At 42.3% G+C, this 27,469-nt stretch overlaps 1 protein-coding gene across 17 annotated transcripts in view; it reads left to right on the top strand.

The window, feature by feature from the left end:
* The window catches only part of GCNT1 (glucosaminyl (N-acetyl) transferase 1), a 168,595-nt gene that overhangs the window by 11,489 nt on the left and 129,637 nt on the right, over positions 1-27,469 (top strand). The window contains exons 3-5 of one of the 17 annotated variants that reach the window (XM_044939971.2): positions 19,762-19,881; positions 20,207-20,404; positions 21,138-21,270. The exons of 12 other annotated variants lie outside the window; for them this stretch is intronic. The gene's annotated coding sequence lies outside the window, so the exon portion shown is untranslated. Of the gene's footprint in view, positions 1-19,761; positions 19,882-20,206; positions 20,405-20,428; positions 21,271-27,469 lie in introns of those variants that run through there. 4 more of the 17 variants (XM_044939970.2, XM_044939972.2, XM_025281628.3 and 1 more) reach the window with 4 other exon arrangements.

The following is a 27,469-nucleotide window of genomic DNA, read 5'->3' on the forward strand; positions in this document are numbered from 1 at the left end:
TAGAAGTGCTCTACCTTTACGAACCATTTAGTCTAGTGTCTCAAGGACAGGGGGACAGACAAGCACATAGTCACATAGGCAATTACAGTCATAAGTGGTACTTCAGAGAAGCACAAGTATCTGGAGACCATTTAACCTGGAGACCTAACCCAGATTAGGGGAAGGGATTTCTCAGGATAGGTCTTTCTGAAAAGAGGTACTTAAAATGAGGCCTTAAAAATGAGTAGAAGTCAGGTGAATTAGGGTTTAGTGTTCCAGGCTGAAATGGTTGAGACCAAAGAAGGAATGTAGCTTGGGATGAGGCCTCTTGGGCCATCTTTTGGACTTTGCACTTTAATGAAAAGGTAGAGGGAACTCACTGAAAACTTTTAAATAAGAGATAAGATGATTAGATTTGGGTTTTAAAAATGATCATCCTCACTGCTGTGTTTGGAGGGGTAGGCCCTATTGGCATATATGGTATCTGTGCAAACCAGGAAAAGACTCCCTTCTGGGTGGACCAATTAGAAAAGATGTACTGCTTGTCCCATTAGGTCAGGTCAGAGGCAGTCCCCTGAGCCAGTCACTTTGTGTGGGCACAGCCTGTCCACACGCTGGGGAAGGGGAGAATGGGGTGTGGCCCGATAGTGCAAAGGCTTTTTGCAGCCACCCAGGGGTAGAGAGGGGAGTAGATGGGGGACGGATGGAGAGCATGAGAGAGATAATGAGTTTGTAGTTAGAAATCAGTAAGACGGTAGTTACTGTTGGGGTATAGTTGTTGGAGAGAAGCTATCAAAAATGATTCAAAAGTTGGGCATACAGTCAGAATGGCTGTGATCCAAAAGTCTACAAGCAATAAGTGCTGGAGAGGGTGTGGAGAAAAGGGAACCCTCTTACACTGTTGGTGGGAATGCAAACTAGTACAGCCACTGTGGAGAACAGTGTGGAGATTCCTTAAAAAACTGGAAATAGAACTGCCATACGACCCAGCAATCCCACTGCTGGGCATACACACTGAGGAAACCAGAAGGGAAAGAGACACGTGTACCCCAGTGTTCATTGCAGCACTGTTTATAATAGCCAGGACATGGAAGCAACCTAGATGTCCATCAGCAGATGAATGGATAAGAAAGCTGTGGTACATATACACAATGGAGTATTACTCAGCCATTAAAAAGAATACATTTGAATCAGTTCTAATGAGGTGGATGAAACTGGAGCCTGTTATACAGAGTGAAGTAAGCCAGAAAGAAAAACACCAATACAGTATACTGCTGCTGCTAAGTCACTTCAGTTGGTCTGACTCTGTGTGACCCCATAGACGTCAGCCCACCAGGCTCTCCTGCTCCTGGGATTCTCCAGGCAAGAACACTGGAGTGGGTTGCCATTTCCTTCTCCAATGCATGAAAGTGAAAAAATGAAAGTGAAGTCACTCAGTCATGTCCGACTCTTAGCGACCCCATGGACTGCAGCCCACCAGGCTCCTCCATCCATGGGATTTTCCAGGCAAGAGTACTGGAGTGGGGTGCCATTGCCTTCTCCCCAGTACAGTATACTAATGCATATATTTGGAATTTAGAAAGATGATAACAATAACCCTGTATGCAAGACGGCAAAAGAGACATAGATGTGTAGAACAGTCTTTTGGTCTCTGTGGGAGAGGGAGAGGGTGGATGATTTGGGAGAATGGCATTGAAACATGTATAATATCATATAAGAAATGAAGGGATGACCCAGAGGGATGGTATGGGGAGGGAGGAGGGAGGGGGGTTCAGGATGGGGAGCATGTGTACACCTGTGGCAGATTCATGTTGATGTATGGCAAAACCAATACAATATTGTAATTAGCCTCCAATTAAAATAAATTTAAATTAAAAAAAAAATAAAAGTTGGGCATAAATACCTGAGTGGGATAGGATGGTGAAACCATTTTCGGTTGAAGGGGACTAGGGGAGGAGTGGGTTTGGCACAGGTGGGGGAGGGAAAGTAATTCCACTTGAGTCTGCTTTTGAGGCATTCCAGGTGGAGTCAGGGAGTAGGCAGAGGGAACTCCTGAAAGAGATCTGGGATAGAAATACATATTTTGAGGCCGTTGCAAATAAATAGTCCTTGAATATCCCTGGTGGCTCAGGCAGTAAAGAATTTGCCTGCAGTTCGGGAGACCAGGGTTCGATCCCTTGGTTGAGAAGATCCCCTGGTGGAGGGCATGGCAACCCACTCCAGTATTCTTGCCTGAAGAATCCCGTGGACAGAGGAACCTGCTGGGCTACAGTCCATGGGATCACAAAGAGTCAGACACGACTGAGTGACTAAGCACAGCGCACACCATATGAAAAAGATATCCAGAACACTGCTAGCTCAGTTCCTAAGAGGAAGAGATACTTTAAAAAGATCACCCAAAGAGGGGTGTAGAATGAATGAGAAGGAGAGGGGGCTGGCCTTGGAGAGTTTGATCATTGTGCTCAGAGGAAGAGGAGAAGCTGGTTAAGACTGAGAAGCCAGGCACACCTACAAGGTAGGCAGGAATTGGGGGGTCTGTGGCCTGCTCTTGTTTGTTTTTTCAAATTGAGATTGAAGAGACGTCTAATGCTGATGGAAAGTTTCTGGTACAGAGGGAGAGGCTAAAGATGTGTGAATGAGAAAGAAATGCTAGGGCCAGGCGTCATAGAAGGTGGAACAAAATGGTTTTGAGAACCCAGGTGGGGAAATTGGGCTTTGATAGAAAATGGGAGGGAGAAGATGGATGAAGTAGTCTCAGATTTGGGGATCAGAATTGTGAGGACTTTTTCTCTGAAGGACGTGGCAAAACCATTTGCCAAGGTGGGTGTGTTTGTGTATAAAGTCACATATTTCGTCAACGCAGTATTTATTGAGCATTTTCTAGTGCCAGACATTGTGGTAGGCTTCCTGGAAACTATTAGGAATGATGTTGATTGGCATTACTGTTGGCCCTTGTGATATAATAAGTAATATATATTAGATGTTTGTCTCTGGTTCCTGCCACAGCTTCTAGAACCCTTGGCATGTCCAGAGAGATAGGGGTAGTAAAAACATCTTTTGTTATTCACAGTGGGGCACCTTTCCACTCCTGGTTTTATGCTAACGTGTGACTTAGGTGAGGGTGGGGAGGGATCCTAGGTAGCCTCAGGATGGGACTGGTCACCAGAGTTAGTTCCGTCCCTCAGTTGTGTCCAACTCTTTGTGACCCATGGGCTGCAGCATGCCAGGCTTCCCTGTCCATCACCATTTTCCGGAGCTTGCTCATGTCCATCGAGTCAGTGATGCCATCCAGCCATCTCATCCTCTGTCGTCCCCTTCTCCTCCTGCCCCTAATCCCTCCCAGCATCAGAGTCTTTTCACATAAGTCAGTTCTTTGCATCAGGTGGCCAAAGTATTTGAGTTTCAGCTTCAGCATCAGTCCTTCCAATGAATATTCAGGGCTGATTTCCTTTAGGATGGACTGGTTGGATCTCCTTGCAGTCCAAGGGACTCTCAAGAGTCTTCCCCAGCACCACAGTTCAAAAGCATCAATTCTTTGGTGCTCAGTTTTTGTTATAGTCCAACTCTCACATCCATACATGACTACTGGAAAAACTGTAACTTTGACTTAGATGGACCTTTGTTGGCAAAGTAATGTCTCTTTAATATGCTGTCTAGATAGGTCATTGTTTTTCTTCCAAGGAGCAAGTGTCTTAATTTCATGGCTGCGGTCACCATCTGTAGTGATTTTGGAGCCCCCCAAAATAAAGTCGGTCATTGTTTCCATTGTTTCCTCATCTGTTTGCCATGAGATGATGGGACTGGATGCCATGATCTTAGTTTTTGAATGTTGAGTTTTAAGCCAGCTTTTTTACTTTCCTCTTTCATCTTCATCAAGAGGCTGTTTAGTTCCTCTTCGCTTCCTGCCATAAGTGTGGTATTATCTGCATATCTGAGGTTATTGATAAATTTCTCCTGGCAATCTTAATTCCAGCTTGTGTTTCATCCAGCCTAGCATTTCTCATGATGTACTCTGCATATAAGTTAAATAAGCAGGGTGACAACATACAGCCTTGACGTACTCCTTTTCCTATTTGGAACCAGTCCATTGTTCCATGTCCGGTTCTAACTGTTGCTTCTTTACCTGCATACAGGTTTTGCAGGAGGCAGGTAAGGTGGTCTGGTATTCCCATCTCTTTAAGAATTTTCCACAGTTGTGTTCCACACAGTCAAAGGCTTTAGCATAATCAATAAAGCAGAAGTAGATGTTTTTTCTGGAATTCTCTTGCTTTTTCTGTGATCCAATAGATGTTGGCAATTTGATCTCTGTTTCTTCTGCCTTTTCTAAAACCAGCTGGAACATCTGGGAGTTCACAGTTCATGTATTGTTGAAACCTGGCTTGGAGAATTTTGAGCATTACTTTGCTAGCATGTGAGATGAGTGCAATTGTGTGGTAGTTTGAGCATTCTTTGGCATTGCCCTTCTTTGGGATTGGAATGAAAACTGACCTTTTCCAGTCCTATGGCCACTGCTGAGTTTTCCTAATTTGCTGGCATATTGAGTGCAGCACTTTCACAACATCATCTTTTAGAATTTGAAATAGCTCAATTGGAATTCCATCACTTCCACTAGCTTTGTTCATAGTGATGCTTTCTAAGGCCCACTGGACTTCACATTCCAGGATGTCTGGCTCTAGATGAGTGATCACACCATCATGGTATTCTGGGTCATGAAGATCTTTTTTGTACAGTTCTTCTGTGTATTCTTGCCACTTCTTAATATCTTCTGCTTCTGTTAGGTCCCTACCATTTCTGTCCTTTATCGAGCCCATCTTTGCATGAAATGTTCCCTTGGTATCTCTAATTTTCTTGACAAGATCTCTAGTCTTTCCCATTCTGTTGTTTTCCTCTGTTTCTTCCTTTGATCACTGAGGAAGGCTTGCTTCTCTCTCCTTGCTGTTCTTTGAAACTCTCCATTCAAATGGGTAGATCTTTGCTTTTCTCTTTTGCCTTTCACTTCTTTTCTCAGTTATTTGTAAGGCCTCCTCAGACAACCATTTTGCCTTTTTGCATTTCTTTCTCTTGGGGATAGTCTTGATCACTGCCTCCTGTACAATGTTGTGAACCTCCGACTATAGTTTTCAGGCACTCTGTCTATCAGATCTAGTCCCTTGATCTATTTGTCACTTCCACTGTATAATCAAGGGTCACCAGAAAGACCAAGTAATTAGAAGGCTGGGACTTTTCAGCCCCACAGGCTGACCTCTTGGAAGGGAAAGAGGTGCTAGGGATTGAGATACACAGACACTTGAAGAAGCTGTTAGGAGACCTTCTGGGTTGATGGGCACATCAAGGTGCTAATAGAGGCAGCCTGTGCAGAGAAGAAGCCAGGAAGCTTGGCACCCCTCCCCCATACCTTACCCTCTGTATCTCTTCCATTTGACTGTTCATAAGTCATATTCTTTCTAATAAACTGTAGTAGTAAGTAGAATGTTTTCTGGAATCTGAGCTGTGCAAGCAAATTTTCACACCTTGGGATTCATGAGAAGCCCTGAATTCACAGAACCCCCAAATTTATAATTTGCCTGGGCACCCCATTTGCAGCTGATGCCTGCAGAAGGCATTCTTGTGGGACTAAGCCCTTAATATGTGGGATCTGGGCTAACTCCAGCTAGTTTATGACAGAATTGAACTGAATATTTGGGTACCCAGTTGGTGTCAGAATTGGCTTGTGTCTGGAGGGACAAAAACCCCACGTTTGGTGCCAGAAGTGTTGTAAAAATAGCTCAGCCCTATACACCTGAAATAGCCTCTCACTATCTTTTCTTGAAACCACCTTTGACCTTATACTTGATGACTGAAGGCATCACCTGAGAGCTTGCTTTTGGTGAACATCAAGGCCTGGGTGGGTGCCGGGAAGGCTTCTGGAGGGGCAGGGTATTCCCTAGCTCCTTTGTCAGTTTGCAGGTTCGTGTCCAGGTTCTCAGTGTTGACTGTACAATAGGAACACCTGGCAGCTTTAAAAATTCCTGGCACTCAAGTCAAACTCCTGACTAATTCCGTCGAATCTCTCAGGTTAGGGAATTGGTATTCTTTGAAAGCTCCCAGTGGTTCTAATGTGTGTACAGCCAAAGCTGAGAGCCGCTCACTGGGATACCAGACCAGTTAAAGCCATTTGCCCCATTGAGCTCCAGCCCATTGCCTAGAATTTGCCTGTTGTGTATCAACAGTTAGGTCCAGACCCTTATGAATGAAATAGGTTAGTGCCCAAAGAAGGAGGCGAATGACAATTCTATGGGATGTTGAAGGAACATATGAAACCTTCTATTTATAATTTTGTAAACATTTAAGAAAGAAGTCAAGCTGTGTTATCTCCAGTCTCTCTCGTGTGGTGCCTTCTAGATTTGGTGTCTTGTATGGGGAGTGTGATTTTCTCAGGAGGAAGAGGTGAGGAGTCCTCACCTGACCCCTAAGTGTATTGGGAAGTGTTGCAATTTGCCAGTGACAATATCATGGAGTTATGAGGTTTTATGAACACAAAGGCTTTAAGTCATGGCACCTCTCAAACAGTGAATGGAGACTTACCTGTGAGTGGGTTACAGGTTTCCTGAGATTCATTCTCTCTCATCCATCTCCCTTCAGCCAGGGGGCTGAAGTTGAGCAGTCACCTTCTTGGATATGTGTTCTAAAAGCATCACAGCTTCAGATGGCAGATGCTTTATCATCCATTGTAATGCTCTGGGCAGGGGGTGTGACCATCTTTCCACTGCTTATCTTCCCTGGTTCTCTTGCAGGCACACATCTAAGAGTAATTGAGTTTACCAGTGTCTGCATTTTTCTTTAGCAAAAGACAAGGTCTCCAAATTGCCCTTTCCCAGTTTTGCTGTGCCTCTCGGTAGTTGCGATTGTCTTCCCAGGTGACTTAGTGGTAAAGAATCTGCCTTCCAGTGCAGGAGCCGCAGGAGACTCTATCCCTGGGTTGGAAAGATCCCCTGGACAAGGAAACGGCAACCCACTCCAGTATTCCTGCCTGGAGAATCCCATGGACAGAGGAGCCTAGTGGGTTACAGTCCATAGAGTCACAAAAGAATGGGATGTGACTGAGAATCCCATGGACAGAGGAGCCTAGCGGACTACAGTCCATAGAGTCGCAAAAGAATGGGATGTGACGCGCGTGCATGCACGCACGCGCACACACACCCACCCACCCACCCACTTCCCCCCCCCCCCCCCATGCATCAGTAGTTGTTGTTACTTTGTAGAGCAGGAACAATCCAAGATAAATATGAAGTTCACATAAGGAGAGGGAGAATGACCACATTTCAAAAGTAATTTAGGCTACAGAGGCATTTGGAAATAACCATTTGGAAATGTTGGCATTGAATGTGAACATGCTGCCAAGAAATATGGTAGATTTATGAGTCATTGAAACTTTGGAGTTTGGAGGAAAATGGCACATGTATGACTGAGTCCCTTTGCTGTCCACCTGAAACTATCAGTGTTGTTAATTGGCTATAATATAAAATAAAAAGTTTTTAGAAAACCAAAACTCTCCCCCTCCACAAAGAAAAAGCTTGGAAGCAAAATTGTCTACCTGTTAAAGTGTTTTAGGTGAAGAGTGTCAGTAAGTTTTGAATCTATTTGTTGAATTTATAAAAATGTGATGCCTGACTAATTTGCAAGAACAAGTGATTGAAACTTACCAGCTGAATCTCATCAAGGAGCTTTGTGTAACTGGTGGATAGACAGAGAAGTAAGTATCAAGATTTAGGAAGGAGAGCTAAGAGTGTTCTTCTGTTTTTCCAATGGATCCTTGTCACCCTAGACGGCCATTAAAGCAAAATGTTACAGGCCATTGAGCTTGGAAGCAGTCATTCAAGCACTTGATGGCAAAGTAATTAACTGGGGTTTTCAAAGATAATGAACCATATTTAATTTATTGCTTCCATTACAAATATTAGTTACAAATTTGTAGTGAGCAAGAAGTTTTTTGCCTTAATTAAGCTGAACTGAACTGAATTAACTCTGTTTCATCTTTTTATTTTGTGATGCCCATCATTTAAAGATATATATGTACAGTAGTACTTGTAATTTTGAAAGAAATATGCATATATTGAATGTACTTACTGAAAGCTTTTACTCTTAGCTGTTCATAGTAAAAATTTTGCAAGCTTATCATTAAAAGCTTTGAGCCAAACTGCTGTCTCCCCTACCCCCCTGCCCCACGGTAGTCCGGAAACTTGCTTCCTTTTAAACTTTAATCTAAAACTGCCTCTTCCCCATGCTCCTGTGGTTCATTCAGTGGAAAATGAAATTGTTATAAGAGTAAAAATAAATGTTCACACTCTGCAAAGTGTTGAATACTGTCTTCTCTTGAAATGTGTACATAAACTTCCTTTCAACAAGCCAGTTTGAACACTTTAAGATACAAACACAAAAAGCCATGGAATTTCCAGAAATCTTGTCATCAGTTCTTTGCTCTGGGGCAGGTAAATGCTTTCAGTCATGTGGCTGCCCATCCTTTTATTCACTAACCATGTCAGTGCTGTTGTCCATGAACCCACACAGCCAGTTTGGGTAGTTTTGGCAAGCGGAGATTGGTGGAGGGCTGCAGTTCTTCAGGCAGGTAAAGGTTAAAAAGCCAGTCTCAGGTCAGCTATGTCCTGTGTTGGGACTCTGATTGCCCCTCCCAGGAAACTTTGACTTGAGGCACAGGGAATCAAACATTCCAGCAGGAGTCAGCTGACTGTTAGATTCAGCTGACAAATGTGTTGGAGTCAAGGAATCACGAATTTTGTGGAATCAGCAGCTGGACTCAGGAATGCGCCCTAGGCACCGTCCCAGGCTACTTGACTTGTCAGGCTTATGTGTCCTTTTGGTATAAGCATAGGACATGCCTCTAGACTATCCCAATCCATCCACATAGAGGGAGCACGCTGATCTCATCTGGTTAAGATTGTTGAGATTCCAAGTTCTGATCGCAGAGGGCACAGGTTCTACCCCAGTGGGGGAACTAAGATGGGGCACATTGCACAGCCTGGCCAAACAAAAAACAAAAAGCCAAGATTTTCAAACACATGCACAAATCAAAATGAGTGCCTTTGAGTATTCATGAAACGAAGCAGGGTCCTGTGGGGCCCTCCCAAGGACAGAGCCTTTTTGTGCCCCTTGCAGAAACCAGTACTCGAGAAACCAAGCACCCCACTTGGAGCATTGGAGAACTCAGGTTTATTATGCCAGCGGGTCCAGAGGAGTTAACACTCCAAGCTCTGATCCCCGAACAGGGTTTTTATACATGGACAGGCATGATTAAGCAGGTTTGTGAGTTTGCAGGGGCAGGACAATTGCAAAGAGCAGGACAAGGGTGAGTGAGGTAAGCTCCAGTGCTTAGTATTGTGAGTCCCCACTTTCTAAGACCTACATGATCCAGACTTTGCAAGGAGCAAGCTGAGTTACAGAGGCAAAAGGAGCAGGAGGTTATGTAAAATTTTAACTTTTCCTCTTCATTCCCCTTTCTTGATGCTCCTATCACTCATTGTAGAAAGCATCATCTCATGTTTTGGTAAGACATTCAGAGCTCCCCATCATTTGGGGGGCTATATTGAATTACTAGCATTTGTAACTTTATGGATTTAATCTGAGAGGTTATGAACTGGGTAATCGTATTGAGACTACAAGGGCCAAACAAGAGCGCAGCAAAGAGCATGAAGAGAGGACCTGTTAAAGGGAGAAGCCACGATACCCAGCTCCAGATATTGTTCCAATTACCCCAGGAATTAGCTAGTTTTTCTCTCCTTTTTATGATTTGTTCCCTTAGCTGCTGTTGGGCCATGTCCCTGACTATTTCTGATTGGTTTACATAAGAGCAGCATTTTTCATTCAAGAAAAGGCAGAGTCCTCTCTTTTCAGCTGTCAGTAGGTCTAGCCCTCTCCTATTCTGTAAAACCACCTCAGCCAGGGAGTCTAGTTGGTCCTGTAATGAAGAGCAGCAATAATACTGTTCAGAGATAGAGGCCAGGGTTGACAATGAAAATCCATTAATAATTCGATAGCTGGATCCTCAAGCTTCCGCCATGCGTTGACCAGTCAGCTGCCGGAGTGTGGCTGGGGCAAGGCTGAAGAATCCTCAGGCGTCTGCTGTGCATTGACCAGTCAGCTTCCGGAGTGACTAGAGCAGGGCTCAGCGTCCTTCGTGGGTGAGGGTTGTTGTCTTTGGGACTGGACCTTGAGGATTTTGGGGTCCTGAACTGCTTTCCAGGTAGCATCACAGGAAGTCACTGCCTTCTTGACTCTGGTGTGGTGGATCCAAAGGATGACACCTATAACTTTAACAGCAGTAGAGGTTGCCAGGATGACCCTGTGAGGGCCTGTCCAAACTGGCTGAAGTGTTTGTTTTGTTTTTAATCTAACCCATACCTCTTCTCCTGGCTGATAGGGATGAACCCAATTGCCCAAAGAAATGGGTGTCCTTTCTAAGGTTTCTTGGATGATATGGCAGAAGACTTTTCCAGGTGTCAGGACATCTCCAAGTCAGCTAGTTGTTAGTGGTCTCCCTTGAGCTTTTTTTTTTTATCATTGGGGGTGGTCTCCCATATAAGATCTCAAAGGGAGAGTAGCCTGAGGACCTCGGGTGCATTTACGGAGGGAGATGAGTCCACAGAATGATAAGGCAGCTTGTTCCAGCATTGTCTGGGTGTTGGCTGGGGGATATTTTTGTTGTACTGCTGCTTGGAAAAACAAGCTTAAGAAAGTTAAAGATACATGGCCCAAAGATTGACAGAAGTGGGAAAGCTGTGGTGGGGCTGTCCAGGAGAACCAGGTCCAGACATTGGTTCATGACATTAGTGTGTCTCTAGGTATGAGAAGATGCAAGAATTTGGACTCATAAAAAATGGCTCCCTGAAAACATTTGACTATCTGAAGGCCTGTTTTTCCGGGTTTTTCCCAGAGCACAGAGTGCCTTATTTTTTGTCTCCACCCTGAACTCTTTTCAAGGGGGTGTTGAAGGTCAGCATCTTGTAGTGGTCATGATTTAATCTTTGTAGAGGCAGCTGGCAAGGGCCAACTTCCAGTCAGCAGGGCCCCTTCATAGCCACACATTTGACCATGTTTTGGGGACATTTAATGGTCATTGTGTCCCACAGTGCTGGGAAGGCTCATTCCCAGGTCTAACAAAGATTCCACTGGACAGGCCACTCAATGTGTTGTCGCTAGACCAGGCCTTATAAGTAGCCAAAGTCTCTGAACCATACCTGTCTTACTAGCCTTTTGGTCCAGGAAAATATTTCCTCTTGTTGCTTCTTCCCATATCTAGAGTTACATTATTACAGTTACTGCTCTCATATGGAACTGTATATCAGCATTTTATTACAGGCTCAGTCACACATTTGGTACCATAAGAAATAATCTTCTGAAAGAAGCTACATAGAAAATAATATAGCTAGCAGTTATTAGTAAGGTCACAAGCAAGATGTGACCTTAAATGTCCAGAACTTTCATTGGGTGTAGCCCGGTATACCCCAGGTCATCTGACTCAGTTAAATGATTATCAGTTCAGTTCAGTCACTCAGTCGTGTCCGACTCTTTGCAACCCCATGAATCGCAGCACGCCAGGCCTCCCTGTCCATCACCAACTCCCGGAGTTCACTCAGACTCATGTCCATCGAGTCGGTGATGCCATCCAGCCATCTCATCCTCTGTCATCCCCTTTTCCTCCTGCCCCCAATCCCTCCCAGCATCAGAGTCTTTTCCAATGAGTCAGCTCTTCGCAAGAGGTGGCCAAAGTACTGGAGTTTCAGCTTTAGCATCATTCCTAGGCAAGTGTTAATCTCCTGGTTGTGCATCATGGAGCATCTGACCTTTATCCAAAGATTGGTTACTGAGATAAGCTTTAAAAACTATCTTAGAGTGTCCTTTTTAATAACTTAATTAAACCTTTTAGCAATATAACATAACAAGGAACTATCTCAGAAGTGAGTCTTAGTAAGCATAGACCTTAATTAACAAAACTAGAACTTAATATTCAGTGAAATATAATTTTTTTTTGAGAACTCATTGTGAGGGCCTTAACACTGTAGCCAGGGAAGGCTTTAACCCATCAAATAAAAATGAGGTCTGTCAGGGAGCTGGGAAAAGCCAAGAGGCTGTCTTGGATTTCCCATAGCCTTGGCTCTTTGATTTTTAGCTGTTGTTTATCCATTTTTAATTTCTTGATTTAGGAGCAGACTATTGCCATGTTTTAAGCACATCAGGATAGCAAAAGTCTTACTGTGAGGGGCTATTTTTTTGTAGAAGCAGAATGAACTTTGTCTACATGTGCCGTAATCTTAAATAATTTTATTTACCTTACCAAAGTAGCAAAAATATTTTAAAACAAATATAAATCACTTAAAGGCAAAGAAATTCATAATCTGTTATCAAAATCTGCATTCTAAGTAAACTTTGTTCTCTAAACAGAGGACCAAAATCCAATCTGGTACCAGCTTACTGTTAATAACAAAATTTGTTTATCTGTTTAATCTTAGAAAGTCTTTTCCATATATCTTGAAGAACTAGCAGTATTCTTTTAAAGGCATGAGAGTAAAACCATAGAAGGCATGTTTAAAATCTGATTCTATTATAATTGGCAAAGAAACCTGGTCATTGTTGTGATATGTAACACTTTAATATGATAACTAGAATTATAATTGACCATATTTTATCAGGGTATATCAGATTTATATGAATTTCATACAATTTTAGGATATCTATATTAGTAACATCAACCGTGCAGTATAACCTAAAAGATTTTTCGCTCCTTTAACAGTACTTCCCATGTAATTTAACATGTCCAATTAACCCAGGCAGCTTAATAGCTCTTTGGGATGTCTCAGGGGCCCTCTGAAGCATCTCAAACTTAGCTGGAAGACAAGTTATTTAGGAAGTTTTGTCAATAAATATCAGAAGGGTTTATAACACTCAAACAGGATCATATAAGTCACTGTGAAATAAAAGTTATTTACTTAGCCAAAGTTAACAGAAGATTTCAAAGGTAAATATAGAACAGATCAATTAAGAGGTAAAGAAAGTTAAATCTATAATTAAAAGCAGTTCAACATCTGAAGAAAGTATGTCCTCTTAACAGAGAGAAAGGCCAAATTTAAGTTTTTACACCAGCTTACTTTAAACTCATTTAGGTAAATTTAATTAAATTTATTTTAAACTTAGTTCTCAGTTCAGTTGCTCAGTCATGTCCGACTCTTTGCGACCCCATGAATTGCAGCGCACCAGGCCTCCCTGTCCATAACCAACTTCTGGAGTTCCCTCAAACTCACGTCCGTCGAGTCGGTGATGCCATCCAGCCATTTCATCCTCCGTCATCCCCTTCTCCTCCTGCCCCCAATCCCTCCCAGCATCAGGGTCTTTTCCAATGAGTCAACTCTTCGCATGAGGTGGCCAAAGTACTGGAGTTTCAGCTTTAGCATCATTCCCTCCAAAGAAATCCCAGGGCTGATCTCCTTCAGAATGGACTGGTTGGATCTCCTTGCAGTCCAAGGGACTCTCAAGAGTCTTCTCCAAAACCACAGTTCAAAAGCATCAATTCTTTGGCGCTCAGCTTTCTTCACAGTCCAACTCTCACATCCATACATGACCACTGGAAAAACCATAGCCTTGACTAGACGGACCTTTGTTGGCAAAGTAATGTCTCCGCTTTTTAATATGCTATCTAGGTTGGTCCTAACTTTGCTTCCATGGGGCAAGAGTCTTTTAATTTCATGGCTGCAGTCACCATCTGCAGTGATTTTGGAGCCCAGAAAAATAAAGTCTGACACTGTTTCCATTGTTTCCCCATCTATTTCCCATGAAGGGATTGGACCAGATGCCATGATCTTCATTTTTTGAATGTTGAGCTTTAAGCCAACTTTTTCCCTCTCCTCTTTCACTTTCCTCAAGAGGCTTTTTAGTTCCTCTTCACTTTCTGCCATAAGGGTGGTGTCATCTGCATATCTGAGGTTATTGATATTTCTCCCGGCAATCTTGATTCCAGCTTGTGTTTCTTCCAGCCCAGCATTTCTCATGATGTACTCTGCATATAAGTTAAATAAGCAGTGTGACAATATACAGCCTTGACGTACTCCTTTTCCTATTTGGAACCAGTCTGTTGTTCCATGTCCAGTTCTAACTGTTGCTTCCTGACCTGCATATAGGTTTCTTAGTTCTAACCATGCACAATTTTCCACAGACTTTTTAATCACTTTCCATAACAGCCACCTATAAGTCAGACCTACTTTCTTTTCCCTTTATAAAATGTAATTTTGTTTTTTATATCTTCTTTATTAAAAACATACATCCTACTTCCTTATTAGATTGGCAAACAAACATTAATACTAGATATTTAATATTGAATGTTTCCCAGTTTACATGAACCTGAAATTTATTTAGGTTAATTTTTCTTGTATTTAGAATTGTTTGATTTCTAAGCACTTACTTTTCTTTAGGCCAATTAAATTAGAACTCATTTACAACTTCAACAATATTATTTAAAAAAAAACAAAAGACATACACTGAGACATACATAAATACAGACAGACAGAGATCTTATAGTTTTCTGTTTGAGATTTAAAATACCTCTTTGACCCCTCCCCCCCCTTTTTTTTCTTTGCTTGAGGTTCTAATTTGCCCAAGACTGATGTCTCAGGCAAAGTTGGCTGTGTGTTTCAAGGACATGGAAAGGGTTAACTTCAAGGTTTTCCCTGGGCAGGCCTTTCAACAAGCCAGTTGTTTTTAATTGCATATACAAGAAGAATTGGTTTTGCAGTTTCCAAAAAGAAAAAAAGTTTCTCTCCCTCCATTCACTCAGCAGTTATGCAGTCACAATCATTTGGAGTCTATCACAACGCCTCCCTTCTCCCAAGTCCTCAGGTTTCCTTAACTCTTGCTCCCTTCCTGGGAGCTCCAAGGAGGTGATCAGTCTCCTCTTCTACCCACTGGGGTAGGCCTGACTGGGGACTGGCCCCGGGGCCTTAGCTGATCCTGTGGCCATTCCTGGTGAGTTGGTCCGTCCCTCCAACGAGCCCAGTCGGGGCTCGATTGTCCAGAGAGTCGGGACACCAGTCTGAAAGAGAACTCAGAATCCTGTCCGGTGGTGTCCTGCTCGTTTACCTCAGGGTTCCTTCGCTCCAGCCTAGCCAAGCCACCAGTCCAATGGCTCAAGGGGCGGGCGTGATTGGAATCTCGCTGGGGCCTCCAGAAATGTTGCACAAACCAGTATTCCAGAAACCAAGCACCACACTCGGAGAGTTGGAGAACTCAGGTTTATTATGCTGGTGGACCCAGAGGAGTTAACACTCCAAGCTCTGAGCCCTGAAAGAGTTTTTATACATGGACAGGTGTGATTAAGTGGGCTTTTGGGTTTGCATGGGCTAGGCAATTGCAAAGAGCAGGACAGGGGTGAGTGAGATAAGCTCCAGTTCCTAGTATTGTGAGCCCCCACTTTCTGAGAACTACATGATCCAGACTTTGCAAGGAGCAAGCTGAGTTACAGAGGCAGAAGGAATAGGAGGTTATGTAAAATTCTAACTTTTCCTCTTCACCCCCACTTCTTGCTTGTAGGAAAAAGATTTTAGCCTCCTAGACCTTCCCTGAGTTCCAAAGGGCAGATTCAAACAGTTACTCATTAGAGGAGTGAGGGTAAGCAGAAACAAAGGAGAAGCAGTCAAGAGACAATGGTGTGGCCATCCCCATTCCTCCTGAGGGGATTTCTGAGCTCTTCTTCGGTAATACGGCCTCCCACGTGGGTGAAGGGTGATAACTTCAGGCTGAGAACAGGTCTGTGGGCCCCAGACTGGTTGGAGCCAGGAGGTTGATGATTGAGATTGTTGGAACAGCACCCTGTTTCTTCCTCACCCCCAGCCGATCAGAGGAAGGTTACATACCCTGCAGCTGCTGCTGCTGCTGCTGCTAAGTTGCTTCAATTGTGTTCGACTCTGTGCGACCCCATGGACAGCAGCCCACCAGGCTCGGAATTCTGTCCACGGAATTCTCCAGGCAAGAGTTCTGGAGTGGGTTGCCATTTCCTTCTCCACATACCCTGCAGACCTGTCCCCAAATTTTGCCTATAAAAACTGTTCCCTCCAAACCATTGAGGAGTTCAGGGTTTTTTTGAGCATTGGCAGCCCCAGACTTAACAATAAAGGATGCATTTTCCTTCACCATAGCCCCGTGTTAGTAGATTGGCACAGATGCGTGGACCCGAGTTTGGTTCTATAACATCCTTAGATGCTTCTGGTCACTTTGAGGATTGTCCTCTGGGCTAAACTGGACCCATTAGCAAAGGGCCCAGTGTTTGATGGTAGATGTGATTTTGGAACATGGTGAAAGTCAGCCTTACAAGGAAGCTTGACCGTGCTCCTTGTTAATACTGTTGAGGGTGAGGTGGGATGGGGAGGTTAAAAATATAGTGTAATATAAGAAACATACACTAGATTTCTTGTTGGACTCATACAAAGATTTTTTTTTTCCTCCTGTTTTTGGTTGTGAAATTTGACCTGTTTTGAAAGCAGATGGCAAAAAAAGACGTTCAATGGCCATTGACCACATAGGAATCAGATTTCCCTTCTGGACCTCTGTGGATGGCCCCCTCCTATCCCCCAACTCCCCTCTCCCACCAAACAGGGTTGAGGGAAAGCAGTAGAGTGTGAAAAGGCACATTCTGACACAGTGAAGTTCAGAGCGAACACTCAGCCTTCCTCTCATTGTTGACCCTTAGAAAAGTCACTTGTTTCCCTGTGGCCCAGCTTGTTTAGTTGAGGAGGAGGGTGGGACTTGGGACTAGCTGAGTTTTTTCCTTATGGGCTGGTAATCTGGCTCTAAAGTTTGTTCTTGGTCAAAAAAGTTTGGGAAATGCTGAATACTCTCGTCCCTTGTACCTGTCTTTAAATATTCATGGTAAGCATTGCCATCTTAAGAGCTATAAGGCGGAAGAAGCCCAGGAATGCAGCATTTTGTCAAACTTTGTTTCTGACCACATTTCTCACAATTTTTTGGACCACAGGATCTACCCCACCTTCACAACATAGTAACTGCCCCCAGAGCTGGTGTTTCTAGCAGAATAGATACAATCTCAAGTTTCTTTCAGCTTTACAATGGATGCATTGTTTCCAAAATAGTTTTTTACTATATTTTTTTTGCCAAGCCTATAATTTCCCCCAGAAGGCTCAGCAAATAACCTTTGTGTGAATTCTTTGAGATTCGGGAGATGCATTTTCCTCAGAACCTATATAATAGGCTTTGTATAATAGCTTTTTGTGTAATATAGTGTTTTGTATAATAGTTCTGTGGAGTTAAATTAAGTGTATTTAGGTATTTGTTAATAAACTTCAAATACAGTTTATTATATGGGGGCCTCTGAAAAAAGTTACAAGTTTCCCTGATGGCCCAGCGGATAAAGAATCCACTTGCAATGCAGGAGACACAGGCAACGCAGATTCGATCCCTGGGTTAGATATAAGTTAAAGATTTGAACAGTGTCCAGGTGAGGAAATATAAGCAATAATAATAAACTGCTAATGTTCATTGAAGGTTCATTATATATCAAGTATCAGTTCAGTCAGTTCAGTTCAGTCGCTCAGTTGTGTTCTACTCTTTGCAACCCCATGGACTACAGCACGCCAGGCCTCCCTGTCCATCACCAACTCCCAGAGTTTACTCAAATTCATGTCCATTGAGTCGATGATGCCATCCAACCATCTCATCCTCTGTTGTCCCCTTCTCCTCCCACCTTCAATCTTTCCTAGCATCAGAGTCTTTTCAAATGAGTCAGTTCTTCACATCAGGTGGCCAAAGTATTGGAATTTCAGCTTCAACATCAGTCCTTCCAATCAGGACTGATTTCCTTTAAGATGGACTGGTTCGATCTCCTTGCAGTCTAAGGGACTCGAATGAGTCTTCTCCAACACCACAGTTCAAAAGCATCAATTCTTTGGTGCTCAGCTTTCTTTATAGTCCCAACTCTCACATCCATACATGACTACTGGAAAAACCATAGACTTGACTAGACGGACCTTTGTAGGCAAAATAATGTCTCTGCTTTTTAATATGCTGTCTAGGTTTGTCATAACTTTTCTTCCAAGGATTAAGTGTCTTTTAATTTCATGGCTGCAGTCACCATCTGCAGTGATTTGGAGCCCAAAAAATAAAGTCTGTCATTGTTTCCACTTTTTCCCCATCTATTTCCCATGAAGTGATGGGACCAGATGCCATGATCTTTGTTTTCTGAATATTGAGCTTTAAGCTAACTTTTTCCCTCTCCTCTTTCACTTTCATCAAGAGCCTTTTTAGTTCCTCTTCACTTTCTGCCATAAGAGTGGTGTCATCTGCATATCTGAGGTTATTGATATTTCTCCCGGCAATCTTGATTCCAGCTTGTGCTTCATCCAGCCCAGCGTTTCTCTTGATTTACTCTGCATATAAGTTTAATAATCAGGGTGACAATATACAGCCTTGAGATAATTCTTTTCCTATTTGGAACCAGCCTGTTGTTCCATGTCCAGTTCTAACTGTTGCTTCCTGACCTGCATACACATTTCTCAAGAGGCAGGTCAGGTGGTCTGGTATTCCCAGCTCTTGAAGAATTTTCCACAGTTTGTGGTGATCCACATAGTCAAAGGCTTTGGCATAGTCAATAAAGCAGAAATAAATGTTTTTCTTGAACTCTCTTGCTTTTTCAACGATCCAGCGGATGTTGGCAATTTGATCTCTGGTTCCTCTATCTTTTCTAAAACCAGTTTGAACACCTGGAAGTTCACGGTTCACGTATTGTTGAAGCCTGGCTTGGAGAATTTTGAGCATTACTTGTATCAAGTATAGTTTAAGCATATTACCAGTTGGCTCACTTACTCTCTTTAAAAACTAATGTATGTAGGATCCTTAACCCAATTAAATTGCTTAAAATTATTATTATTTTAACCAGTGAAGGAGCTGAAACTTGGAGCAGTTAAGGGCTTAAGAAAGTCTGAGTTGGTAGATTGTGTCCAGTTTTTGAGCTGGATAGTCTGGCTCTAGAGTAGAAATCATTGCTACCAGACTCTCCTTTCTCCCACATGTAGACATACTCATATGGAGCCACTAGCAACGAAAGAAATACAAAATGAAGCCTCTCTGCTGTATCATTTTAAAAGTTGGAATAGGTCAAAAATAATTACACAGTATATGAATATGTACTACATAATTTAGATAATTATAGAGTCAATATAGAGAAAATGATACTCAGATATTAGGGTACTCAGTTTAAGTAGTCTATTTGAAAGAGCATCAAGAGCCATAGAAATGGATAAATTTTGATCTAAGAGTCCTCCTGGAATTCCAAGGAAAAGCTAAGAGAAAACAAAGATATAAGTATATCCGTACATGTCCATAGTTCATCTTTGAATCATCTCAAATACTATTTTTTCTGTCATTACATACAGAATTCCTTCACTCTTGGGCAATAATTTCAAATTCAACAACTGGACCTAAATGTCATTTGGATAAAATGATAGATAAAGGTTGCCCCTCAAGTTTATGAAGCTTCTTAAAGGGAATGTTGGCTCAGCTCACATATGTGTATCTGAGGGTTGAAGAAGTTGTTCTGCTGTACCTTTGGTCTGAAGTCTTTAGGAGGAGATTGTGTCATAGTTACTCCTGAGGGAAGACTTGGAAGGTTCTGGGGCTCCTTGTAAGGTGAGGAGGTAGGGCAAGGTATAATTCAAAGCTTTTAGTAACTGGATCTAGTGTGGTTCTTGGCTAGAAAGTCAGACTGTTCTGCTCCCTCTCCTGTCTCCCCAGAGTCAGTTGTGGGTTGAGCCCCACCTCACCTCTTTCCTGCTGGTTAGCTGGAGCAGATCACCAGCAGATGGTCATCAGAGCAGTGAATGCCTCAGTTTCCTTAACTGTTAAAGAGAACATGTATGTAAAAAGAACTTGCCTAACATTTCCTTAAATTTTTTAAAATGTCCTTAATTCTGCAATAACTTCATTTGTATGAGCATCATCCACTTAATATCAGTCCTTAAGGAAATTACTGCAGTCCATGGGGTTGCAAAGAGTCAGACATGACTCGGTGACTGAGCAACAACAATAAAGGAAATTACAAAAAAGAAACCACCATAGTAATGAACACATAGTGTATAAATGCATCAAATGCCTGTCATTTTCAAAGCTGTCAATGTGGGAAGAAAAATAAGATCTCAGACTTATGGAAATACATTCTAATTAAGATTTTGTCTTGCAGTGGGACTTCCCTACCATTCTGTGCTTTCTTGACCCTCAACTCAGTCAAAACTCAGCCTTATTGCACCTGGTCCCTGTCCATCATCCATCTGCTGAAGAACAGCAGAATGCTTTATCACTGAGGTGTAGGTTCCCCTCACTGAACTCATCTGCTCTTGTGCACAGGCGAGGAGACTGAAGTGCAGAAAGGTTAAGAAAGGTAGGTCAATCCTGAAGATAGGATGGGAGCCACCCAGCATGAGGCCAGTCCTTTGGGGTTTGTTGTAGATATTCATTTTGTGAGATCCAACACAGAGTGCTTTGAATTCATATTATACTCACAGGCTATAATTTGGAGCATTTAAGTACTGACTTTAGATTCTTTATCTGGAAAAGACTGAGGTAGAAGGCCCAGTTAACAAGAAGCATCCAAGATACCACCCTACCTTTTTTGGAGTGGAAGGGAGTGGATTTTGCAATATTTAGACTTGTTTTGTTCATTCTTTGAGTCCTTATTGGTTGCATTAGCCTGTGCAAGGCCCATGGGGCTGTGTGAGTAGGGTGTTGAGGGGGATGGTGGTGTGGTGGTGGAGGGGTGGGAATGAAGGGTGAGGCTAGATTACTGATTACTAGGAGCTGACCAAGCAGGTGCCTGGACCAGTTCAGAGATGGGGATCTGTGGAATTAAGTGACCAAGGATGGTGATAACCCTTGTTTATTGACAAACTGATGCATACTAATTACCATGTTACTTGCTTTATAGGTTGTTTTTGTTTTTTGAATCACCACCAACCAAATAGGGGATTATAAGCTTCATTTTTCAGATGAGGAAACTAAGGCTCAGAGAAGTTAGGAAGCTTACTGAAGCCACTCATTAGGACTTGGCATAGTTAGCATTTATTCTCAATTGTGTTTGACTTCACACCGCTGTTTTCGTCTGTGGCTTCCTATAGTGAATGATATTGGATTTCAAAGAAGGGGGCAATCACTGTGGTTCAGAGAAGGGACCGTGTGCAAGAGGTGGAGCTGGATTTTAACATGTTGAAGGAAACTGGGCAAAGAGAGCACTTCTCATCCCTGCTAATGGTTAGTTGTTTATTTTTCTGTATGGACTGAGAATATTTGACAGTTTTACTTAGCAAGCTGAAAATCCAGACAGGTGGTATGATCTGGAAATTTGGGAATTCTTCTAAAAGCAAGACAGAATTTAGTATTTTAGAATTAGAATTTTTGGAACCCAGGAAGTGTTTAAACCCGAGAGTATTTAAAATTGAGATTTCAAAAAATTTGGGACCTGTGGGGTTCATGATGATTGGGTGGGACAGAAACCAGAGCCACCGGTAAGATGTTTCTGCTTAAGAATTGTTCTTGCTGGGCGACCTTGCCAGCCGTGTGCACTCTGTGTGTTGATTTTTTCATCTTTAAAATTATTTAGTAAGAGTGGGGAAAATGAACCTTAAGATACCTTTGAAATCTAAAATTTTGTTTCTATGAAACTATGCTCTATTCATGGAGAAGGAAATGGCAAGCCACTCCAGTGTTCTTGCCTGGAGAATCCCAGGGACGGGGGAGCCTGGTGGGCTGCCGTCTCTGGGGTCGCACAGAGTCGGACATGACTGAAGCGACTTAGCAGCAGCATGCTCTATTCAGTGCTCTCTTCAGTATTATAAACCACCTACTATTCATTTTTTAAAAAAGGAAAGAAAAAAAGTTTATTACTCTTCAGTCTGGAATTTTGAAGTGAACAATGAGACCTTTTATACTTATTTTGGCATGTAGTGGTAAGGAGGTTGAAGATTCCTTCAAAAAACAAACTGTGTGTGTGTGTATGTCTGTGCATAAATAGATGTATCTCTATTCAACTCTGATGAGGTCCACCTCTGTGAACGAACTTAGTGCCTTAGAGGATAGGTTTTTTGCATTTCACATTTAGCTGTTAGTTGTACTTGAAGGAAATTGGGCTAATACTCTAGCCTCATATGCAATAAGAAACACACTGGTCTTTGAGAGACAGCCAGACAGATGATCTTTGTTCTTTATCTCCAAATTTTCATGGCATGAGACTTGAAAAGGTCTGTCTTTGTGTGTTCAAACCACCTGGGGTCACTCCTGCCTATACTCCTAACAAATTTCTCTTAATTTAAAAAGCCTCTTCTAAGGAACATTTTTGTCAAGGTACAAGCCGGTGGCATCTTTTTAAAAATCATAACAGAGCTTAAAAAAAATAACCCTCAATATAAAACTGTGTCACTAAGGGAGTCGGGGAAAATTCAGTGGCGTTAAGTATATTCAGAGTGTTGTACACCCATCTGCACTGTCCGCTTCTAGAACTTCTCATCATCCCGAACAGAAACTCTGTACTCACTAAACAGTAACTTCTGTCCTTTCCCCCTCCCACTGCTGTAGTAACCTCTATTTTACTTTCCACATCTATGAATTTAATTACTCTAGGTACCCCTTATAAGTGGAAGTATATAGTATTGTGTTTTTGTGACTGGCTTATTCACTTAACAAAGATGAATGTAGCATGTGTCAGATTTTGATTCCTTCTGAAGGGTGAAGAATATTCCACTCTGTGTGTGTGTGTGTGTATATATATACACACACACACACACACCTCATTTTATCATTTGCTTTTCCTAATTGCTAATATAATGCACTTATTTTGATATTTTAGTACAGTCATGGACATTCTTTTGGCTTTTAAGGGAATGGATACAATTCGTATGGGTAAACCTATATATTTCTACCACTAAATTGTAAATTTGAAGAGAAGTTGAGTGAAGGATATTGAGAAACTGTTGGTATCAATTGTGGTGGGATTAAGAGGGCTTTTTTTTTTTTTTTTTTGCTGTGGAAACACACAGTAGGACTCAAGGGACACGCAGTTGTAGAATCCTGTCTGAGTTGGCCGGCTGTATTTCCCTGTACTCACTTCCTCATGAGCTGGAGCCAGTGTCTTCAGGCTCTGTTTCTTTAGCCACAGGCCCCACTGTGGTGGCCGAAGGACGCAGACAACAGAGTGGGGAGGGGAGGCCCTCGGTTCATTCATTTGGATTCATTGTGTCTGGTGCTGCTGGTGCCCTCATCCCCTCCCCACCTTTCTTTTTTGACTCCATGAATGTATGTCTAGGTTCTTGGAGAAAAGGACAAGCCCAGGGCATTTATTAAGTTTTATTGCACTCTTTCAAGCTATCGTTGAGTATGTAAAGAGAGATCCAGATGAAGAACATTCAGAGGGTGTGTGTGTGTGTAATAAAGGGTGTATGAGGAAAAGAAAGCATTCAGAGAACATACAGATCAAATCTATTCTGTGATCTCTGTGTATTTATTGTTTGCCGTATATTCACAAAGGATATTTTCAGAACAGTGTCTTGGTTCTTCCCAGGATTTCTTCCTTTCTGGGGTTGAGCATTTTCATTATTACTGAGCAAAGCTCGTTTGATGGATGGGATGGGAAGCCAGTCCAAGGAGGACAGAGCTGTGGCCCTGAAGCCAGGCTACCACCACTGCGCCTTCTTGTGCTGGGCTTCTCTATAGCCTTCTGGGCTGCTTCTCAGAAGGACTTTTTATTATGAGTGAGAGTTTTAATCATTTGGGGTGCGTATGTGTCCCCTGTTTATCATCGCTCTTCTGATTTCTTCACTGAAACCTGGCCTTTAGCTTCCACGAATGTGCTTAAACATCTATTCATTGTTGTGGTTCACTATAACTGAGAAACAGACCTCGTGTCATAATAGAATTTAAAAGGATGTCCCTAGGGTTAAGGAACCTGAGGGGTAAACAGCCATTATTTCTTACCTTCCTCCTCTTGTTAAAGCTGCTTCTGTTACACATCACCATCTCGTCTTCCTTTCCGGCTTCCTTTGCTTCAGGCTTTCACTCCGTCAGCAAAATTTTCTGTCCTATTTCCTAGTATCTAAATCCTACCCATTTTCAGGATTCAGGTGGGTTGTAATTGAGGAAGCCTCTGTGGATCCTTTCTTTTCCTCTAGGTGGACTTAAAGCTTTCCTCTCTGAAATAGTTCAGACTGGGGTGTATTTCATGGATCCTGCCAAGCCTGTGTGCAGAAATGGTAGGTTTTAGTTCTTGTTTTAGGCCATCAGCTGCCTAGCCTCAGGGGAGAAAATGATGACCATTGAGAACAATGAATACTATTTCCAGGCATGAATGAAATGCAAGAGTTAGTTATTTAAATGACATTTTGTCCTATAGTAGTATAATGAGTAAATGGAAAAAATTTTCTGTAAAACTTTTCATGTCATTGATTCAGGCACGCGTGCTCTGTCACTCAGTCGTGTCCAGCACTTTTGTGACCCTATGGGCTGTAGCCTACATAGGGTTCACATGAGGCTCCTCTGTCCATGTAATTTTCCAGGCAAGAATACTGGAGTGGGTTGCCGTTTCATACTTCTAATTCAGGCATGGAGAACCTTTTATTTATTTTTCTTCTGTAAATGACCACATGGATGAAACCTTCATCTCATTTAAATTAGGGACAGGTCATTGAGACTTCCATTAATTATATTTACTATGTACTTCACAATTTTATATAATTATTAAATATGTTTTGATGTGAGATTAAAGTTAATGAAGATGTAAAAAGGCTAAAATGGAAGAAAAGAAGTTTTAATAATTGTTTTATTTACCAAGACTTGAGAATATTAATTTATACTAGTTATGTTTAAAAACTCATTGACTATCATTATAGCTCTTATTTTATCACCACCTTTAAGACTAGAAAAATGTAGCCTTTATGTTAATCAAAGTTTATAAATGCACATTGTTTGAAAAAGCAGATATATCCACAAGAGTGTAACATCAAAGCTCTTAGACCTATCAAAGGGCTTAGATTTTACCCTACTTGAAAGCTAGCAAATCTGTCAGTTTTCATGGATGCTTGCAGAAGACCTAAGACTCCTGGGCCAACCACAAGGCATAGTTTTCTACCTATAGCAATAACAGAGCAGAGTATTGGCATTTTTCATGTAGGTTCTTAAGTCCTAGTTCCCGCAGGGCAGTATGAACACAGCCAGATGATAATCTGCACAGAGAGTGGGTTGCATTACACGGAAGGAACCCTGAGCTTAGGGAACCCGCATCTTTTATGGTGGGCCATTGAACGTGCTTCCCCTTTGCTCCCAGAGGTATTGCATTTATTATCCCAACAGTAAGCAATGGCACCCCACTCCAGTACTCTTGCCTGGAGAATCGTATGGATGGAGAAGCCTAGTGGGCTGCAGTCCATGGGGTCGCGAAGAGTCGGACACGACTGAGCGACTTCCCTTTCACTTTTCACTTTCATGCATTGGAGAAGGACATGGCAACACACTCCAGTGTTCTTGCCTGGAGAATCCCAGGGACGGGGGAGCTTGGTGGGCTGCCGTCTGTGGGGTCTCACAGAGTTGGACACGACTGAAGTGACTTAGCAGCAGCAGCAAGCACACTGGCCCTTTGCTAGTGAGGGAAGCACTGTCTGTTTTTCAAGGCTGTTCACTGCACAAATAGCCTTAAAAAAACAGTCCAGAATGAAAAGGCAGTTAGTACCTCACTTGCAAGATGTGCAGAAATATGAGGGACCCATGGACAGTTGTCTCTTAACAAAAAGTTGTAGTTATGAAAAATAATCCTTTCTCAGTGGCCCCCAAAACTTCCTACTCCCTAGAATCCCAGTGTCCAATAAAAATAGGATGTGAGCCACGTGTAATTTTTTCTTTCTTTCTCTCTTTTTAATACATCACTTTTTTTTTTTTCCTTGCCCTCATGGCTTGCAGGATCTTAGTTTCCCAACCAGGGATTGAACCCATGCTCCCTGCAGTGAAAGTGGAGAATCCTAAACACTGGATTGCCAGGGAATTTCCCCGAATAGTTTTGATTTGAGTTTAGTTGAATTCAAGGATGCAGAACTGACAGGTACAGAGTCCATAGATGTGGAGTGCCAGCTGCATAATATAAACTTGGGGGGCTAGATTGTGTAGGTTTGAATGTTAGCTATTCCACTTACTAGCTTTGTGACTGATACCGTGATTTATAATCAATGTATATTTGTTATTCTGGTCCATTTCTGGCACAGAGCTCCTGTAAAACCCTTGCAATGTCCTAAGTGATGAGAGCAACAAAAATCGTCTATTATGTTGTTGAGGTGACCCTTGGATCCCACCTGAAGATGGGGGCTGGTTGCAGGAGGACCAACCAAGTGATTAGAGGGTGGGAACTTTCAGTCCCACCCCCTACATCCCTACCGCTCATCTCTGGGGAGGAGAGAGGGTCTGGAGGTTGGGTAATGGCCAGTGATTTAATCAATCATGTTCATGTAATGAAACTTCCATAGAAACCCAGGACAGCTTGGTGCGAGTGTGGAGATTTGCAGAATGGGGCTCTCAGAGCATGGAAGCTCTGCATCTTTTTCCCATACCATGCCCTGCGTATCTCTTCCATCCGGATGTTCACCTGTATCCTTTATCATATCTTTTTATAATAAACCAGTAATCTACTTAGTAAAATGTTTCTTTGAGTTCTGTGAGATGCTCTAGCAAATTAATTGAACCTGAGGAAGGGATTGTGGGAATTTCTGATTTTATAGTCTGAAGGTCAGACTTGGCGAGACTGAACTCTTAAACCATGAAATTGACACTGTCTCTGGTTAGATTGTGTCAGAATTCAGCTGACTTGTAAGACAGCTGGTTGGTGTCTAGAGAATTACTTGTTGGTATATTCTCCTCCAGTGGAATTTGGATAAGAACTCCTTTAGTGACCTTGGTAGTTATTGTCTTCTGTTTAGAGTTATCCTGAAGATCTTTTTTTTTTTTTTTAATTTAATTTTATTTTTAAACTTTACAATATATCAGTTTTGCCAAATATTGAAATGAATCCGCCACAGGTATACATGTGTTCCCCATCCTGAACCCTCCTCCCTCTCCCCTCCCCATACCATCCCTCTGGGTCGTCCCAGTGCACCAGCCCTAAGCATCCAGTATCGTGTATCGAACCTGGACTGGTGACTCGTTTCATATATGATATTATACGTATATCCTGAAGATCTTAAGAGTTGTTTAGGTAAATCCTTTAGACGAGCTCCTTGCACATATTAAGCATTCCAGAATAGTGGTACTGTTTTTATAATTACTGATGGGCTTTGTCTTTTAGTGGTGTGCTTCTTGCAGTAGCCTACTGAGAAAAGTTACATGCAACTGTATGAAAATGCCTTTATTCCCCAGCAGGTTATATAGAATTCTAGGTTGAAATTGTATTGGTTTCTGCCATATATTAACATGAATCAGCCAT

The sequence above is a fragment of the Bubalus bubalis genome, chromosome 3 (assembly GCF_019923935.1).
Source record: "Bubalus bubalis isolate 160015118507 breed Murrah chromosome 3, NDDB_SH_1, whole genome shotgun sequence".
In the NCBI taxonomy this organism is placed as follows: domain Eukaryota; kingdom Metazoa; phylum Chordata; class Mammalia; order Artiodactyla; family Bovidae; genus Bubalus; species Bubalus bubalis.